This window comes from Ptiloglossa arizonensis, chromosome 7, assembly GCF_051014685.1.
Source record: "Ptiloglossa arizonensis isolate GNS036 chromosome 7, iyPtiAriz1_principal, whole genome shotgun sequence".
Lineage (NCBI taxonomy): Eukaryota > Metazoa > Arthropoda > Insecta > Hymenoptera > Colletidae > Ptiloglossa > Ptiloglossa arizonensis.
The window spans coordinates 8,616,833-8,628,763 of NC_135054.1; the positions used below are offsets into that span (position 1 = coordinate 8,616,833).

Consider the following 11,931-nt stretch of genomic DNA (forward strand, 5'->3'; position numbering starts at 1 on the left):
CGGTGACTTTAAGGTTTGCCGGGGACACGGGACAATCGAAACAAACCGTTCGCAATTTTCGAATGGGTGATAATATCGTGCGCAAATTGGCGAAATAAAACTGAACGATACAAACGGAGACGTTTACATCGCGGTGCGTTTACAAGAGTTCTTGTCCGGGGATTGGTCGCGATGAAGATTGGTCATTTTCTATTGTCGATATTTATGTAACACCTGCAAAGATTCGTAATTATTCTACACGAGGAATAAAAATACTTCAACTCTGCAAAAAGCAATATCAGAACCAAGAGCGTAAATGTTATTATTTAACGTTCTGTGTTTCTCGGTCGATGTGCACAATTTGTTTACTTCCATCGAAGTAACTATAGAGAATTTACCGAGGAAATAATGTATCGTTACGAATCACGTTGGTAAATGTACGTGTATTTTAATACTGAACGAGGCACGCGTATCTATTATAATTTGAATTCTAAGCGGTTAGGACACGGAACACCCATTACGGATTACGGATCCGGGGAATTTCAGATTTTCATTTCTTTTTAAGAAATTGGAAAATTTCCCAATTTAATATCTCTGCGAGACTTTTAAAAGTCCAGACTCGAAGGTTCCGGGTAATCGATTCGTTTGAAAACCGGCGATAGCTCGAAAATTCAATTTTTCCATTAACGACCACAAAAGCACAATCCTTCGATAAATCCTCTCGACTTCGAATTCGAATCATTACGCTTCACCAGGCGCGGTTTATTTTCCGTGTTGATTAATGGAGGAACTTGCGACTCACGAATCCCATGGACTTTCCATTTCGCGGTTACTACCCCCTGACGATTTCGAACCTCCGATCTACCGAAAGAACAACACAAAAGCACTTTTATTTTCGTCGTCATTTAAATTGGAAACGAGAGAAACGCCTCTGTTTTATTCCTTTATTTTCAATCGAAGTAAAATGGAAGAGAAGCATTGGTGTAAAAACAACACTCAGATGTAAAAGTTTGATCAATTGCTTGTTTATTCAATGTATATAAGTTATCGCAAGGTGAAATTGTTTCAAGTATTTTTAACGTTACGATCGCTTTATTCTGCTTCTCTTCGGTATCGTTGTAATAAACAATTAATCTCAAGGAACAGTACGGTATACCACACAAAGAGAAATGTACAATAAAATATATATATATATATTTATGTAAATTCTAATTCCCCTTTTATGTTACACCGCATCGTTCATTGGATAAACTTTTTATTGGATTGTTTCCGAAGATGATCAAAGTGAAATAATTAAAACGTTAAAAGCATTACTTGGAACAACTGTATCTTATTATAACTCTCGAAAGTATTGGTCAGTGACGTGTTATATTTTTCCTTAATTTTGGATATTTACCTTTTCCAAAGAAACTATCAAAACTTGAACAAATAAATGAAACGTATTATTTAAAAACATTCACAGGATGCACCTCAACAAAGTAATTTAAGTAAACACAATTCGTTACTTTTAGAAGATTCTAGAGCAGTGTTCTTAACCACGTAAAATATAGAAACATTTTCAGTCGGATCTTCGTTAAGAATACTACGTAATAAATCGAGACAAAATCCGGATACATTATAAAGCAATTATTCCCGAAGAATAATACGATCAGAAGGAATTTTTGTCCTCCGGAGTACTTCTTGGAAACATAAATACGTTTCCAATCCTTTCTGCGTTTCTTCCCCAATCTGCTAGTTGGACTTGGTAAGATTTCGTCCGACAGATCCTCCCACAGGGATTGGAAACGTATTTATCTTTCCGAGAAACGCTCCGTAAGACCAAAATTCTTTTCAACGGCACGATATATAAAAGAACGTTCGAAATTTTATATTTATAAACGAACAAGACGACGGAGAACGTACGAGAACGTCGTAGAAATTTTTGGACGAACAAAGAGCATCGGTGAGCTTCGCGCAACGAAACAAGAATCATTCCCTGAGAACGTTTCCTGAGAAAACAGCTGCAACAATTTCTACGACCCGGGCTGTATACTAAAACAATCACTGGGAAAAATACGACCACTAACACATTTTTCGCTATTGTTCAATTCTGGAACGTTCGCTTTGTGAAGGGATTCGCGGAATTATGCGCTTCCTCTGCGACGCATTTTCGAGCCACAAAACCAACTAATGGATGTTTCCGCAATTAGTCATCGCATTCAACCTCGCTGACGGCACAAACTGCAGTACTTATTGTCACTCGTTCGCGATGCGTTTTCGCTTCGCACGTCCGCCGACCCACCCCCAACGAACCCTTATATTCTTCGAGTATCCGCGGAAAGCCAGCGGGCATTAACGCCGACGAGCGTGCAATCACCGAGAGATTAATTCCTTCATCCCCGTTTCCTATTCGTTGTCGCGCGATGAAAGATCTCGGGTAAGTGGTTTCAGCCCTTTGCGTTCCTATATCGAGACTGACATCGCATTTCGTTTCAGCCGGCTCCACGTCGGGTCTGCATCGACGTAGGAGCTTACGACGACCGCAACGTGTTCCAGACATCTCGGGAATACTTCCCGATGATATTGCAGTCGCTTGTACGTTCGCAAAGAAATCTGTTACTAAGAGAAATATTTGGGTGGAATACGATAAAAAAGGAGTCCAAACTCTTGGAAAATATCTCAATTATTTTTCAAATCAAATACGGATGAATTATCTTTTCTTTGTTCATTGAATATTATTGGATTGGATTGTATCCAGATATCTGAGGAATACTTCCAGATGATATTGCAATTGCATGAACATTTCCAGAGAAATTTGTCACTAAGAGAAATATTTGGCCAAAGAAGGTTTAGGAGTCCAAACTCTTGAAAAATATCTCAATTATTTTTCAAACCAAACACGAAGGAATTATCTTTTCTTTGTTCATTGAATACTATTGGATAGAATTATTATTTTGGTTCGTTACGTGTTGGTCGTTATCATTTGAGGAATTAGGATTGAGAATTTAATATCGTTGGAATTTATTTAGCGTTGTATAATTTCAATACAGGAAGTAAATAAATAATATTTGCGTTCATCCATGTAACATTTATTATCGCATCTGACCGAAGTAATTGATATTCGTTTGTCGAGGATTAAAGTAAATTTTTGTAACACGTACATGTTATTATTATTATATTTTATTAACGGTCGGTTCTTTTTTTCGATCAGCTCTTGTATCCTATTTTGTAGTGTACTAATTTTTTAGCCGCGGATGATTATTGAATATTATTGGCTGTAAAATATAATATAGAGCCAAATATAAAAATAAATTTTAAGAGACATTCATACGTTTCCAGTCGATTTAATTTACGAATGCATACCGATACATTTTTTTCTGCAAAAATCAATAAGAATAAAGAGGAAATTATTTTCTAGACAATTAGAACCAGTGTGAATAATAAATTCATACATTCTATACGATCAATGTGCTGTGCTCGAAATATCGAAGCGACGAGCAATATAACATTTCAACAATAACTCTAACAGATGATTTTTAACGATCGAAGATCTTATTTTAACGAATGACATCGTGTAGATGGAAGATTAAAGACAATTATACCACAACCAAAATTAAAGCATAAAGAAGATTGTACAGAATGCTTCACAGATTGGAAATTTCAAACAATTTTTTATCAAGGTAATCCCAGAAGCATGTACTAAACACATCACGGTCGAATAAATTATTGATGAAATTTTGCTAAGGCTAAAGACTGAGAGTCTGTTTATTTTCGTTATATTGTTAAATAATCGATCGAATTATTCTTCGGTGCTCGACTGTATAAGCTGTTACAAATAAAAAAAAAAACCATCTTTGATCGTGTTTTATAATTAAGGTAATTGAAGCTGATCGTTAAAGCGACCCCACAACTAGGACAGGAAATTGGAGAGAGAATTTCTTTCACCAGAGTTACCGAAGACATATAAAATACTTTGTGCGATTAAAAAGAAATACTCGTAGAAGGTGAAAATAAATCACGTGATTATTCCTTCTCTTTTTCTACAATAATTTTGATCAGGTCACGATGTTCGTGTGCGAATTACATTAATGAGAAACGTCTCTCGTAAACTGTTTCATTCGTTAGTTAACTGCAGAAAGTCGATAAACATTAACACGATGAACGCGTGCGTAATCCTTTTGCATTACTACTATATTAATTTGCGTATTTGCAATTTTATCCGCTGTGTTCGCTCTTTCGCGTTAAAAACAAAAACTTCGACGTTAAACCGAGACTTCATCTATCGCGTTATCTCCCATTTCGTGTAACAAATTTGTATTATAACTCACACAGAAATTAATTTCACGGAACTTTAAATATCATTACTTAAATATCATTACTTAAATATCGTTACTTGAATATTATTCGAGATTTTGTCGTGTTCTATGTTCGACAATATTTCCCATTAACATCGCGCGGTATCAGGTGTGATTTCGATCATTCTCCGATACTGCCTTGGCGTTTAACATATTACGATAACAGGAAAACCTGTTACGATATTACTCGCAGCTCGTAGCACAGTCTTTATCAGGGAACACATAATATAACTGACTATACCCTCGAGCGGTGAGGTATCAGAGGCGCCACGCGACCGCTTATGGCTTTAAAGGACAGAGAATACACAAAATATGAAAGAGACTGTAAAAGTCGTAACCGTGGAAATAATTTCCTTTAATTCTCCATTTCGCGACGCTGCAGATTTAAAAGTTATAATTAACAGTCGCTGATCTTGTATCTACGAGCCAAATTAGCCGTATACATATAACGACCAATTACGACTACCCATTATGTTGCTCTATTTATTATGTAATGTTTATCGCTCTCTAGAGCGCAATCCAGACCGTACGCATTATAAATGCAAATGAATCGCCCGCGCTGTTCTGTGAATATACATATAATACCGTGGCGCATACGATTAAATCGAATTTTAATGCGCCAGATTAAAGAAATAATCGAAGAAGGAAAGAATTCGTTCGGATTTACGTCTCCGATCAAATCTGTGAAACATTTCCCTTAAAGAGCTTCAGAAGAAAACGAATTAATTTCGACTTGCTATTTTTAAACAATATTTCCTCCAAAAGGAAACAATACCATAAATACAGGAAATATCGTAAATAAAATATTTTCATAAAAAATTTTCACTCACTTTTATTCCATGCAAACAGTGATCCGTAAATGCACCATTGAGCATTTTAATATCCTGTATGTAAAATATTTGTAAAATATCAACAAATACGAAGCACCGTCCGCGCGTGGCACGAGGTATTTGTAATATTCGATATCGACAGATATTTCTGATCGTTTTCAGCGAATTAAGTTGGAATTTCTACAATAATTACAAAATAAAAATGAATCGTTGAATCATAATTTCGAGACAAATTTGTCACATTGTTTGCCTCACAAATCGTAACGATTTTTGTACAAGATGTGCACTCGATTCGATCGAAGGACCGAAAATGAATTTTATTCGTTAAATTGATCTTTCGTTTCTGTGGAAAATTATTTTCAATTTGTTACTCGGGAAACGGATCCGCCGCGGTGATCTTTCAAGTGCTCTAAATTTCTGGCTTCAAAATTCTCGTTCAGTGCTCTCTCTCGTCCCGTCCCTCGTCTTGAGAAGAAAATTAGGTGCAAAAATGTATACAACCCTCGCATTGAAGGATTCTTCAACAGGAGCAGGGTGTTTCAAGGATTGACCCTCGGATTTCAGGGAAGAAGTGGTTTCCGGGTTCGTAATACGCGGATCCCAAGAGGCATTACATTTTAAACGAACCGCTTAATGAAATCTGCACTCGAGAATTAGTAACTTCGTAACGATCTTTGCGAACTATGCCCATCGGGTTTCTTTCTCTCTTACGCGTCTTTTCCCCGTTCGACACTGCCCCTCGTTTGCATATTTCTTCAATTATCATATTAATGTCCCCATTACCGAAAATATAATATTGTCTGCACAAAGCGAAACCTTTACACGTATTGATTTTCCCTGCCATCCTATTTGCATACGAAACTTCATCATCGGTGTGTCTGTTATACGAATTAACGCATAATTACCCAATATAAATTTATCTGGACAAAAGTTTATTCGAATAAAAAAAGGAGTGAATATGTTTTCAGTATCGATACGTGAATGTGTGTTCGTGTGTGATTTTTACGATAGTGTGTACAGTATTGGTAGAAAGTACAAGAAAATCGTATTATTATTAATATTAATTACCGTCTGTAATTTAGTTATAGATTTTACATTAATGATCGAGCGTTACCATCGCTCGTTTTGTTTGTGATAAATTATAATGAATTTTAATTAAACAAATATCAAATACGACTTAATTGATATGTACAGACGCGACAGTTGCACGGTGCATACAGTTGCATCGATACAGATACTGGAGTACCAATTTGAAACGTAAATATATCGATAGTATCCAAACGATACTATCTTTGAAGTAACTGAACACAACCTTTGCCCCCCAAACGTAATGTCGAAACTATTAATATTTTGTAACATACGGAAAATCGAAGCACTAAATTTCTCATTAACTTTTCGATTAAAGAACAAGTTTCCCAATTATTTCTCGTAACCGCTGAACCAGTAATTTGTAAATAAGGGGACACCGGTGGAAAATATTTTCTCGATATTTCTATTTACCCACCGTGTACCATTCTATTATATTAATTTATGCGTTTGCACGGTTTCGGTGTTCCACGAATTCTTGGTATCTCTCTTCGTTCCTGAAGAGCACCGTTCGACCCTTTAGTGTTTTTCCCACTTGACATTAGTTTCCTTATTACCGCATAGATAACATGGCTCCCACTGAAGGTGTTAGGACGACACGGCCGCAATTGCGGTCTCCGCGTCGCCAAACGTTCTATGGCGGTATGTCAGGTCGGCATGCTAAACCACGAAATTCACTCTCTAAACCGCGATCCCTGTACTTGAGTGCATACCATTACCATGGGGTCCGGAAGGCTCGAATTCTTCAAATCCCTGAGAAATATGCCTGGCCGTGTGTGTACACGGGAATTCCGGAGAAAATTGCCGAATACGGAATACGTAACAAATTGTAAACGATCTGGGTGAAGTAAACAACAGTCAAAGCAGGATACGAGAATGTAAAGAGAGATAAAAGCTCACTGTGTAAATAAAACAATAACGAGTTATCTTCACCTTTTGGTGTCATTTTTTGGAAACGTGAATACGATTCAATTTATAATAGAATGCGCATTGTGTCGATAACATAAAAAATTTTTTAAAAATTGTTTCGATGATAAATAAAAATATGTAGCGGTACGAGTAAAATGATAGTACTCGAAAGATTAAAAGAAAGCTGTAATTTTAAACGGAGGAGTGTTATCGGATACGGAAAAAATGGAAAGAAATATTATTAATCGCACCCATACATTCCTTTATTGTAATACGTTTATTCCGTTAAATGAAATCGCGAATAATGCAGAAAATCACGAAAATCGAGACATAACATTTATCCTTCGGAAATAAATAAAATTACAAGTGCGTTTCATCGTGTGGACTGTGCGCTCTGCGTGCTGGATTTTTCGAAAAATGAAATAAAATTTCGAAAGGAACGACATCGCATTTGACAGATCGATCCTCGTAAATTTTGTTTCCACACTTCATTTTTGGAATGAAACACGAATTACGAGAGAGAGAAAAAAAACATATTGAAAACAAATATTTCCTTTCGGAAGAGAAATACTGAACTCGTGGCACGCAGCGAAATTTAATAAAGAAAAGGCCTCTTTATCGCTCTGCGTGGCGCACAAATCACGCTTCGTTGAAAATATATCTGGCACAGATTTTCACGGAAATTCCCGAATGCGTTGGATTAAATCTGAGCGATATAAGCGACACATATAACTATATAAACACGATGAAGTTACACGAGCATCGAATATCGATCGCTCTGAATAAACATGAACATCCTACGGTTTAACAAATATGTACAATTTGTTTGATTATAGATCGTTTGCGTGGAATAAAACGTTCAAATGATCAGCGAAGAGTTTGTAATTAAATTTCACTCTTGAATTGATCTTTGTAAATTAACAGCCGTTGATAAACTTTCGACGATTAAAATCGTTGAAAGCGTTCGCGAAGTTCATTCGTTTGCATCTACTTCTAGAAATTTTACGTAGATTGCGACGCGAATCCTGATCGTTGCAACTTCCAATATTGCGCAAAAGTGTCGCTTAGGACTCTCAAGATAACCACTCGAAGATTCTTTAGAACCAAGGTGAGTTCACGGTGTTCGTTTCAAGGTGTAACAAAGTAAGAAAGCAGGTAAAAACGTGCTAAATCTTAAAAGTGTGTAATTTAAATCTAATTGTAGAGTAAAAGTACCAAAGGGGCTAAGTGGTTCGTTAATTGCGGGAAGGAAACATTTATAAGAGTTTTTGTTGCAAAGGCATTTGCAACGTAAGAAGGGAGCAAAGTTAAACATTTTACGTTTAAATACTGGCTCATTGCCATTTTCTAGGGTGAGACCTGGGTGGGTAGCATTTAATCCTGACAAAAGAATCTACGCTACAATAGTCGTTTAACTAACGAAATATTTAATTAACCAACAGAATCCTATTCCTCGTTTAAAGTAATCGATGCTGAAGTACCTATGTACCTCTGTTCCTATCTCGAAAACGAATATCGAAAGCAACTGCTGATCGAATCCTCGAATGTCTCTAATTACTCTTACCGACTGATGACTGATTGTCACCTAAACTTCTTAGCGACCAATCGCGATTTTCCTTCTATTGTGCCATTTTCGTAGAGTGACAGAGAGAAATAGAGAGAGAGGCTCGCTGTACTTAACGGTAGACCTCGACAGAACTTCAGCAATGAAATGGAATTTCCTCCAAGTTCTAAATCCTCCATCCAAATGTCAAGATCCACAAGAACAGTTCACATAATACTAGGAAACGGAAATAATGTCGTCTCCAAGACTAAGTGGCTCTAATGAGCAAGTGTAAAGAGAAGAAGAGGTAATGGAGATCAAGACACAAACAGATCTGCTACCTAGTATTATTTTAACAGTTCTTAGAGATCTACTATACGTTTGGATGGAGGACTTGGGACTTGGAAGCAATTCCATTTCATTGCTAAAGTTCTGCTAAGATCTCCACCATTAAGCACAGGACAGGTGCCGCTGAACCTTCCTCTGCAGAATATACGCGCTAAGGGTGCAATAGATGGAAGGTCGTGATTAGTCAAGAAACCGTTTCCCTATAGTTGAGAGTAGCGTTTTAGACATTCGCTGATGAAATATTTCTCCTCGCCACATTACAAGTGCTTAGAACGCATTTGTCAGCAACTCCCCAACAATGTTTAGCATTACGATATTAATACATACACTTGTTACTAAATAGACAATAATTTACATACAAGAACCAAAGGCTGAAGCACAGTACTCTAACGATAATAAGAAAAGGAACACGAAACAGAAACGACGTGCAATAAGAACAATAGCTCTGACATCATCGGTACAATTGAACTGTAGCATTAAGTTTATCGTATTATTATGTATTACTTAACAAAATATACCCAGTGATTTAAGCAGTGTTTTCAATAAAAGTGGTCGTGTCGTTTGAGCAATTAAAATGCCTAAACCTCCATAAGCTATCACCAAGCTGTCTTTCATATTCACAGTAATTACCATAAACTAATAAATAATGACTATTTACAAGCATGCAAGTGACAAGATTATTGCATCCAACAAAATAATTTCTCCCATCGTCGAAGACACCGATCGCAAGAAATACGTTAAAAATCACTTTGTTTTATTATGAAGAGATGATTCGTCAATAATCGGTGTATGTACCTTCCCTTCCCCATATTGTTCTAAAATTCATCGATCAACAGCTAACAGTGTAATATCTCCATTCCTCGAATACAGCGTTCGCGTAGTCTTCGACTGTTCAAGAATCCTGGATTATGGTCGTTTCGAGATAGTAAAAATAGATCCCAATAGATCTCAATAGATCCCAATAGATCCTAATAGATTCCAATAGATCCCCAATAGAGTCTCTCAGTCTTCGCTTGTTCAATTTCTCAGTAATGAACTGTGGAACTGCAACCGATTTTGACAAAACAGGTATAAAAATATTAGATTCTAATTACTCCGATACTCTCCTCTGTTTCTCCTAAACGCGTGTTAATCGTGTACTGGAAAGTATTCGATCGAAAGGTATCAGAAGGCTCGAAACGTGTTGTAAACCCGAGCAGGCGGGCGGCAAGCGTTAACAAGCCCAGTTATCCTTGTACGTAGCCCCTGTTTCCTGTTTTCGTGTATCCATAAAGGGCTAATGCGACGAACGAGGAGAAATTCTTTTGAAGGAATAGAAAACTGCATCCCTACCTGATCTGTTGTTCGTCGACGGTGACAGACGGGAGGGTTGTTAGACGTTGGCCGAGGCAACGGGGTTGCTCGCCCCGTCGCGATGCTCACCGGCCCTCGAATCGCTCGAGAGCGGCCAGACCCTCTTTCGCGTCCTTTGATCTGCCAGCAACCCCCGAAACGAGCACTACGCCATGCTCCTCGGTCCTGTTCAGCTCACCCCCCGTTTCCTCCTTCGGCCTACGCATGCCAAGAACTCTGAAAGCACAAGGAACACCGGTTACGACGAGACATCGAGAATACGACGGGACGAATTCCCCTGTGTCGCTTGCGCGAACGATTAAAAGAAATCAATAAACCATGTGCCGGAAGGTTTACTTCAAAATGCAGAATGCTTTCTTCGAACGTTTGGTAGGCTTGTATACGGGCTGTTATCTTATTGGAATGTTCTGGAGGTGCTTTAGGATGTCCAGGTTGGGAAGAGTTTCACACGGTTAATTCTAGGTATGTAATTCTTATCAGAAAGGATAACACTTTCTCGAAGTTCATATCAGGAGGAGTCGCAAAATCGAAAGTGTTTAAAATCGGACGAATTCCTCGATCGAATTTCCTTATTGGAATGTTCTGGAGGTGCTTTAGAATGTCCAGGTTGGGAAGAGTTTCACACGGTTAATTCTAGGTATGTAATTCTTATCAGAAAGGATAACACTTTCTTAGAGTTCATATCGGGAGGAGTCGCAAAATTGAAACGGTGTTTAAAATCGGACGAATTTCTCGATCGAATTTTCCCAATTCGATTCGAATTTAAGTTTTCAATACGAGTTAAATATCGTCCGTCTGAAATGCGAAACCAATTCGTTACCGTGAAAATGATGCATAGATTCGACATCAGACGATAAATAAACGAAATCCTAATTGTGCTATTTCAAATCGAACTTACTTATTATCGTGAGAATTGTACACGAATTTTGTATTAAACAATAGTACGAAGAGTACTGCAATTATCCGTTCACGTTGCTACAGTGAGTATTATCATTATGAGATATAGCTTGTAGTTAATAATAATTATGGTGCAAATTGCGTATTTACATTTACGTGTTCTGTTAATGGTAACTTTTGGAGGTAGACGCGAACATTCGTTGTCAAATGTATAATTAACCCGACTGCAACGGATTTACGATGAACAAAATCATTAGAGTATTGGTTGCCAGGACAGTAATCGAAATATCAAAATCTATAACGTAGATGAAACAGAACGAACAAAGTTTCGAACAAACGTTATACATTGTACCGTGAGATTGCGTTGAATCTGATTTTTGAAACGTCGTTTTTCTTGAACGATGGGCAAAAATGAATATTTTAGACCAATCCGTCGAAGCAAACAAGTCACATCCTTTTATAAACTATTGGGTTGTTCGGAAAGTCATTTCGTTTGTTTTGGTGAAAATGAAACACGATTTTTTTTAGAGTGTATAAACATTTCATTAAATTATATACTCTCCATTTTGGAAAACGAAATGACTTTTCGAACAACTGAATAATTTGTGTAGAACATAGATACGTACGTGGAAAAAGTTGCAATATCTTTTCA

The 11,931-nt window shown here is 37.2% G+C and overlaps 1 protein-coding gene across 1 annotated transcript in view; it reads right to left on the reverse strand.

The window, feature by feature from the left end:
* LOC143149631 (uncharacterized) overlaps positions 1-10,502 on the reverse strand; it is a 143,228-nt gene extending 132,726 nt beyond the window's left edge. The window contains exon 1 of the mRNA XM_076317201.1: positions 10,362-10,502. The gene's annotated coding sequence lies outside the window, so the exon portion shown is untranslated. The remainder of the gene's footprint in view (positions 1-10,361) is intronic.
* Between the last annotated feature and the right edge of the window lie 1,429 nt (positions 10,503-11,931).